At 39.5% G+C, this 8,648-nt stretch overlaps 1 non-coding gene across 1 annotated transcript; it reads right to left on the bottom strand.

The window, feature by feature from the left end:
• Window positions 1-5,050: 5,050 nt before the first annotated feature.
• On the bottom strand, window positions 5,051-5,182 carry LOC129691759 (small nucleolar RNA SNORA17). The gene has a single exon (XR_008722550.1). It is a non-coding gene; the product is annotated as a small nucleolar RNA SNORA17 (small nucleolar RNA).
• Between the last annotated feature and the right edge of the window lie 3,466 nt (window positions 5,183-8,648).

Here is an 8,648-nt window from a genome sequence, read left to right as displayed (position 1 = left end):
TAAGTACAGCTGTTTCTATGCATGTTTCTTTCATACAACCACATGTATATTTTTTATATTTCTCTGTTATAGATAGAATAATGTAGCATGGATCAAATAACAAAACACTTAGAATGAGAATTTTTCTAGGGTGGCCTGTAGAAATCAATATTAAGTCAAAATCTAAATGGACTTAACCTAGACTGTCCATAAGAAACCCACAAAACTCAATGCTCAGTAAAAGAGAAGCAGCTTCTCTATTAACGGCACGTAGTTGGCGAAATTTGCTTTCTCTGAGAAAACATGGTTGTTAATCACAGACCGTTATGACCACTCCCAAGCCTCTTTCCCTCCTTTGCACTCAAAGTAAGTTGACGGTTCACTGAGGAACTTGACTTGTTCTAAAAGGATACCTAAGCTCAATTACATATATACCATTCAGTCTTCTCCTCCTTCATACAGAGGAACAGTTTGTTCTCTTCTCAGAAGCCACACTCTTCACTCACCCTGAATCCTCTCACTTCCTCAAAAGAACTAATTCTGTACACTTTTTTCAGTGACTTTTCTTCTCAACTAGCTCCTTAACAACATAGAAAAGTTGGCATTATCATATATCAAAGAAGAAAAGGAGAAAAAAAGAGACAAAGAAATTAAAAGTAGGAGGAAATGATAGAGGGAGGAGGAAGTAAAAAGGAGAGCTGAAAATAATTCAGAGAAGGCCTTCCACACCTGTTGGCTGCCTCTCTCATTTTACAAGGCTCGTATTTTCCATACTAACTTCCTTTAGGTTGTGTCCCAAGAGAAGAGTTTGCTGTTACAGAACTCAGGAGCAAGTGCACAATATCATTATCACCTGCTCAACAAAGGGCTTGAACCCCAGACCTGTGATCAGTCAAGGCAAGAAGTTAAGGAACCTGTGCTAAGACCAATGAACTGCAGCACTCCCTAGCCAGATTCCAGTGCTGTTTCTGGAGTCCAGTTGACACTCGTATTGGGTAAATCTCTGTATACTGCTCTAAAATGCAACAAGCATTAAGATTCATATTGGATGGTTCATTGATGGATTGATTGATTGACTGGCTGACTGATTAAATAGATGATTGGTTGGTTGTTTGTCTGGCTGGTTTATCTTCAGTGCGGTGGTTAGGAACCAAACCCAGAAGCTCACACACATTACCCAAGCCCTCTTCACCAAGTAACATCCTCCAGAGCAAGAGACTTCATAGTTCTAGTATTATGTGTCCCTTTAGGTTCCCTCAGGAGACTGCCTATGTGTGTTACCTAACTATTTGCTCAATGCTACCATCCCAACAGTACCATTGTTCCAACAATGCCACCCTCCTTTTTAGAGAAAACCACCTCAACAGATTTGATTAAAACTTACTTGCATTTTTTTTTGCTCTTATCCCCTTTGTAATCCATCACATAAAGGCCTCTCCTCCTCCATTGTGACTGAACAAGTCACAATATGGTCAACAGTAAGCCCCATTGCCAAATCCCATCTTTTATTTTATAAGACCACCAATGGCTTTGACTTTGTGTATCCTTCCCTTCTTCTAGAACAGTTGCATCTCTTGGCCTCTTAAATATCATACTCCCTTTGGTGGTTCTTGTACGACAGTCATCTTAGACTTTCTCGATCTTCACTGCTGATCTTTTCAACCTGTGATTCTTAAAACACTCCAGAATTCAGCTCTCAGCACTTCCTACCTGAGTGAGGACTTTGCTTGTGTTGTTCTGTATTATAACCCAGGACCAATGACAACACCAGCTACACTATAAGGACTTATTGCATATTTGTTGAATGAGTAAATCAATACATACATGTAAAATAAAACCATTTTCTTCTATTTAAATTAGTTTAACTAAATCACCATTGTTTGATATTCCAGTAAGAAGCTTCTTAGTCATGCACAAGTGGCTGATTAAACATCTCATTTCAAAATACAAAATTCTCATCCTTGGATCACTATTTTTAAATAACCCTACAGATCTCTTGAAAGAACCCAACATAGACTATTATTTATTCTTTTTATTACTTCAAGACATTCTCAAAGACCAAGTGAAAAACACATGTCAAAGCAATCTCTCCCTTTTTCTTCTGATTAAAATCAATATTCTTCCTGCTCTTAACAGCAGTGAAAATAATCACAATGGTTTTGTTAACTCTATGGAATGTCAAGTGTTATCTCTCTGTATTGTTACCAGCAGGGACGTCAACACAATACAACAACAGCCTGTAATCACTGCTGCTTTTATTATCTACAAAATGTCATCTGTGCATATGGCATTTCATGAAACAACATAGTGGAAACAGGAACCGTGTCTCAAAGAGCTTAGAGATTATTTAGACAAAGACCCAAAGAACGGAGAAGTGAAACCTAAGAGGAGGTCCTGCTGTCACTGAGAAAAAAGTAGGACCGATCTAAGTAGTTAGAGCAGAGAAGGAAGTCTTATTCACAAACAGCAGATGTAACTCTAATGGACTTTCCAAAACCCTGTTCCCTGTTGGTCATGGAGAAGCTAACTCAGAATATACCCACTCTGAGAAAACCCAAACAATAAAATAATAATAAGTGACACATCTCACCAATAATTGCTTAGCAACATCTTATGACATTTTATTAGTTCAAAAATCTTCCCTTCACTAAGATAAGTCCATAAAAACCATATTGAGTTAGTCTAACAATTCATATTCTTACATATCTCACAACATCTAATTTATTCTAATATAGATGGGTCCACTAAAATATATGCAATGCAAGGAAAGTGACAAAATTTGAAATGGGACATTTGTATATGGGGAAAATGGTGGTGAAGGGTGAAACATTGTACCATATCGATTCCATTTAAGGAGGCAGATTCCCTCAGAAAGCAGGTTAATAACACAAGGGGAAAATAGACTCAGTGCTGCCCATGTTATAACCATCCAAACGAAGCCAAAATCCCAAAGGTTTTGAATGCACTTTTCTAAGTTTGGGTGGTTTGCCCAATTATAATACCTTATTAAGTCATCAAAACAAAATAAGTCATGGGCAAAATTTAGCCATTTGAAAGACTGATTTCAAATAAAGTCTCATATGTCTTTACCTCTTTAAATGTTTTATATAAACTTATTAAAGATATATGAGGTTATTTTCTTACCTTAGCAAAAACACTCTGGGTGGTTCCTGACTGTTTGAAGTACATACAGTAAACACTGAGACTTTTCTCTTTACCCATTACCAGGACCACTCAAGTGCTATTCAGAGGATACACTACAAAGAAACAAAATGGGCAGGATTCTTAGAGGGCAAGCCGGAAAGATCAAGACATGTTTACCTGCTCTCTTCTTATTAGTCTGTGGACATTAACAAACAACAGGATTCTCTATCTGGCAGCGAGGCATGACTATAGTGATGTCTATGAGGGAGTGAAGATCTGAAAAAGTTTAAACAGACAGTTTAAATCTTCACTTGGTTATGTTTTCACAGAGACAATGGAGAAGGAGATTTGGAGTGCTTACATGGCCAATGATGCTTTATTTCATAATAATGGTAAATATTTTTGATTAGTTTCAAAATAAATTTACTTTAGAAAGCAACATTCTTTGAGCATTCCCTGTCAGACTAATTAAGTACTTTTGCAGAAAAGTAGTATTTTCCACTTTGGAAAATTTACCAAGTTTTTCTGACAGTTAGACATTAGTATCGAATTGTATGTTTCACCAGTCAGGTTTCCCTTGTGCCTTTTGTTTGTTTGTTTGTTTGTTTGTTTCCCTGTGAAATTCACACCATGTACCCAATACCACTCATCGCCCTCTCCCCTCATACCCTCCCTTGCAAACTACCCTCCGAGAGAGAGAAAGCTGTAGTGTTGCAGTGTGACCTACAGTGCCCTTTTGTCCACACTTCTTGCAGTGACTCACTGGTCTGGTTCGAAGCCTCTGGCTTCTGCTACTCTATCAATACTGGATCCTCACAGGACTCCTCAGATATCCTGTTGCTGCCCTGTGTCTTGGAGATCCTATAGTTTTGGATCTGTAGGACTGGCCCCTTCATGCATTCCGAAGTTCATTGATGGGGTAGCCCCTCTAGGGCTTTGCGCTGGTCAGTCTGCCGACGTTCTCCTCTTCTAATGCCCTCGAGGCTGGTTCACTGGCAGCTCCACTCTGCTGCCCAGGTGAGGTGCAGGACCCAGGCTCCTGGAGATGAGTGGGAAGTCTGGCTCTCCCACACTTGTATCCTCAGAGTCTGTTCACCCACAACTCCCACAGTGTGCTGGGCCTACTCTCCAGAGTATATAGATGGGTAGAGGCAGGATCAGCTCCCCGGCTGTCATATCCCTGGGGCCAGCTCTCCCATGATGCCCAGGTGGAGGGTAGGGACAGTTCTATACAGCCCTCAGACATCATTATATCCCTGGGAGGAAGCCCAGACCAGGGACATATGTGTGGCTTTGGGTGAGAACAGACCCCCTTGCTGCTTCAGGGCCATGAACCCAGATGTGGTCCCAAGTGTTGGTATAGGCCAGGATGCCACCATGGTCCCAGGTGGCATCTCTGACTACCCACATCAGGCTGTTCGTCACTGCCCTCGAGTCTCCAATTCTGCCTTTCTTCATCATACCCATATCCTTCTATTTTTTTTTCTCTTCCACTATTTTTCTATTTTTCTTTCTCTACCACTCACCTGCTCCTCCTAGTGGCTCCCAGGGTCCCAGGGGTGTTGTCTCAGGAATGTTGTGCCCCACTTATGTATTAAGGCACTGGGCAAGGGTCCTCTCAGGCATGGTCTGCCTCCCCAGGCCTTCAAGGCTCTGGACTGTGGTCGTCTCAGGAAAGCTCCCTGTCAAGGCTCCAGGCGCTGGCCCGGTGGTCGAGTCGGGCTTGCTCCTTGCCCAGGCCTGCCTGAGTCGCCTCTTGCGAGGGTCTTGGGCTCCCTCCTGCCTGGGACCATAGGTGGCGTCCTGGCCTATACCATAGGTGCCAGGCAGGGTTCTTCTAGTCTCTGGCTCACTCCCCACCCTGGGAGCCTGTCAGGGCCTGTATGACACAGGACTGGTGGTCATCTCAGGCTCACTTTTTTCAGGGAATGTCAGGCTGCTAATCATTCAGGTAGTCACAGGTCAGAGCACTGGGCATATATATAGCCTCTCTCCTCTCTGTCACTTACTGAAGCGCATGTGATACATCAGTCACACCTGCAATGCCTCTGGGAGCAGGCTTTATCATCATCATCATCATCCTCTTTATTATTAGCTCAGAGAGGTGTTCCTCGGGATTTTAAATTCTTCCCTCCAATTGTCTCTGTTTCTTCTTCTTCTTCTTCTTCTTCTTCTTCTTCTTCTTCTTCTTCTTTCTTTTTTTTTGGGGGGGGGGATTGAAGGGGTTTCGGTTTGGTTTGGTTTGGTTTGGTTTGGTTTGGTTTGGTTTGTTTTTCTAGACAGGGTTTCTCTGTGTAGCCTTGGCTGTCTGTCCCAGACTTGCATTGTCGACCAGGCTGGCCTGGCACTCAGAGGGACCTGCCTGCCTCTGCCTTTCTGAGTGATGGGATTAAAGATGTATACCACTGAGTCCAGCTTCTGTCTGTTTTCAAATGCTCATCAAGTATTCTGTTAGAGCTCAGTGTTGTTCTCCTATGCTCTAACTCTTTTGCTTTGTTTCTAGCACATTCTCTTGACCTTAGTAATGCTCTTTCCTTCCATATGTTCTTTCCCATAATATCCCATATGGATATTTAATATATCCATAGATATTTTATGGAGCAACACTTTCACTTCCTGACAGACATTTTATTTCTGTTGCCACCACTTTTGTGATACAAGAATGTAACACTCAGGTTAAGTTTGAAGTTATTAGTAAAAATAAATATTTACTTCAGTGTCCTGAATTATCTCTATATCGTTGTATAGCTCTTGTTCATTTTCACCATCTTAGTTTTTCTCTTTAGGCTACTGGTGATTCCTAGCTCCCTGTTAACAACAGTGATGGTTGAATAATCATGTTTTGGGTCATGCTTTCAGGCTGACTTGTGAAGTATCTGCTGGTGCTTATAGTATGTTGTTGTCTGCTCTCTTTTGATGGCCTACTTCCTTCTTTAATGTTGTGTTTATAGATCTCAGTGTTGTTCATGTACTTTCGCATCCCTTTCTCATTTTGTTTTAACTCTATCAAATTCTCTTTCCTGAATAGAAGCTTTGGCCATAAGTCCCATGTTACTGGAAGCCCGTGTCAAATCCCTGTCATATAGGCCAAGCTATGCTGACAGTCACACAAAAGGCTCATGGTGATCCCTAAGCAAATTGAACTTCACTCCAAGAACGGGTGACCCTGGGGTTCTGTTCTTGTTGTTTTGGAAGTTTTATTTGACTTTGCTGTACGACCTGAGTTTCCTTGGGACAAACTTCTTTGCCTCTGATGTTCCAGACTCAGTCTCCCTTTCTTGATCCGTTCTAATCCTACAGTCTCCTAAAATACCTTTTAGAAGGTGTACTTGATATTGATTCTACATCTTGGCCTTTCTGAACATTGATTGTTTAACTCCTTCTCTTCTAAAGTGCCTTCTGGTTAACTTTAGCCCAGGCCTGGGTGAAATAGCCTTGTTCGGAAGCCACCATCCTAACACAGACACCACTGAGAACCCACAACACTTCCCTTCTGTCATCAGAGACGTGCTATCCGTGACTCAGTCAGACTGAACACACCTAGAGTGCAGCTGTATTCTATCCTACCCTGTCATCTTCACTTCCATAAACCATGTCCAGAAAACCAATGGTTACTCACAAAGGCAAAATAACATTCATAATAAACAAAGTTCATCATCCTTCTCCATTCCCATACCAGATAACACAAACAGTGGAGCTTTCTAAAGACAAATATTATGACTAAGTTTTCCGTACAGGATGATGTTTTCTTTCACGTCAAAAAGCAGAAGAATAACCTAAAATATGCAAATCAGAACTCAAAGTTAACAAAACATGTCACCACTTCACCCTTTACAGAAACTATTTAGCATTTACTTCAATCACTAAGGAAGAAAATATTTTACAAATATATAAGAGTATTCATAGAAGGAACTGATGATTATAAAAAGAGAAAAAACTAGCCATTCCACTGATTTGAGTTTCATATGTACAGTCCCAATCAGAATATGTAACATATAACATACACAACACACATATGTCCCTATATATTATGCATATCTCGTTAAATACATATGTGTGTGAATATAGAAAACAGAAAAATAGCAAGTGGCAGAGAGGAGAAAATGAAGATGAAGGGCAGAGACACTCAAATTAAAAAAGGAGAAACCCTCATTAGGCAGAGGAGAGATAATATTTGTAAAAAAGAGAATGCTCAACCAAGACAGAGCCAGTCCAATCCAAATATACAGAATGAGATACATTCAGTGAATCTTTCTCTCTCTCTCTCTCTCTCTCTCTCTCTCTCTCTCTCTCACACACACACACACACACATCTATAAGGCAACAATGTCTGAAAGGAGATAAATAAATGGTTAATAGTAATGAAGTCTAGAGGTTATTTTTACTGTACCTTTCCTATTAACTGATTTGATTTTTTTCAAAGTCAAATTCATAGCTAGATTAATCAAGAATGGTAAAATACAAAGTTTCCAAAAAAAAAAAGGAACATTAGAACTCAAACACTGAAGTAGACACACTACATATGTGGAAATAAACAAGTAAATCCCTCAGATTCTTATTTAAAAAATTTTCAGTCACTCCTTTAAATCCTAGATATTTTATAACCTAGTTCCTTAATAATATATCTTGGCATAGTTAACAAGAAAAAAAACACCACAAGCCTGCCCTGTAAGCATCTTTAATTTATTCTATAAGACTCAGTATAGGCCAACAAAGAAGTATATTTCTGATTTGGAATATCATTTCCATATGAAAACAACATGAACGTATTTGCATTTCATCTCTGCTTTAAATTTCTGAACTTCAAAGCTTTGAAGTAAGTTCAACATATCTAAGCAAGAATAAAGGTAATCATCATATGTCACCAAAAATCAGGAACAGGAGGACATTTTTCAAGGGAAAAACAGAATTCTTGATCAGAATTAGATAGTTCTTACAGGTAGCTCTTGAGGCATCCAAATGTAAGCAGAAGTCTGAAAGGTTCCCCAAAGCTTTTGCAAAGATCACAAAATACATACATTGCATAAAATAAGTTATTCTGTGGCCCAAGAGTATCCACTAAAGAATTCATTAGTCTGAAGTGCAAGACTAAAGATAATTATTAGGACTAAAAAAGTTTTATTTGTGAGTTTAAAAGTCAGTAGCTATTAGTTCACTGAAACTGGAAATCAATATTATAGAAAAATGAATGGTTTCCACTTAAATAAATATCTTAGTGTAGCTTAATTTAGCTGTGTGAGTTAAATAATAATAGTGGAGGTTTCTCAACACTGGACATAAATAATGCTTAGGGGATGACAGATGTGACCTTTATTCTACCAAAAGTTTAGTATGTTTATTTAAAATCATGATATACAAAGAGCATTCATTCCAATTACATAAACAGAATAACTGCAGGTCACTTTAAGTTTATTGGTGAAATATTATTTACAGATACTAGACTAATTTTCTTAACATACATCATCCACAGCATCAGTACTTTTTTAAATAAAACACTTCCCATAGCTTGTCAACAAACTGTCCAT

This window comes from Psammomys obesus, unplaced genomic scaffold, assembly GCF_907164565.1.
Source record: "Psammomys obesus unplaced genomic scaffold, mPsaObe1.curated_primary_1811, whole genome shotgun sequence".
NCBI lineage: Eukaryota > Metazoa > Chordata > Mammalia > Rodentia > Muridae > Psammomys > Psammomys obesus.
The sequence above is the reverse complement of the archived record's forward strand: the minus strand, read 5'-3'. Positions and strand labels throughout refer to the sequence as shown.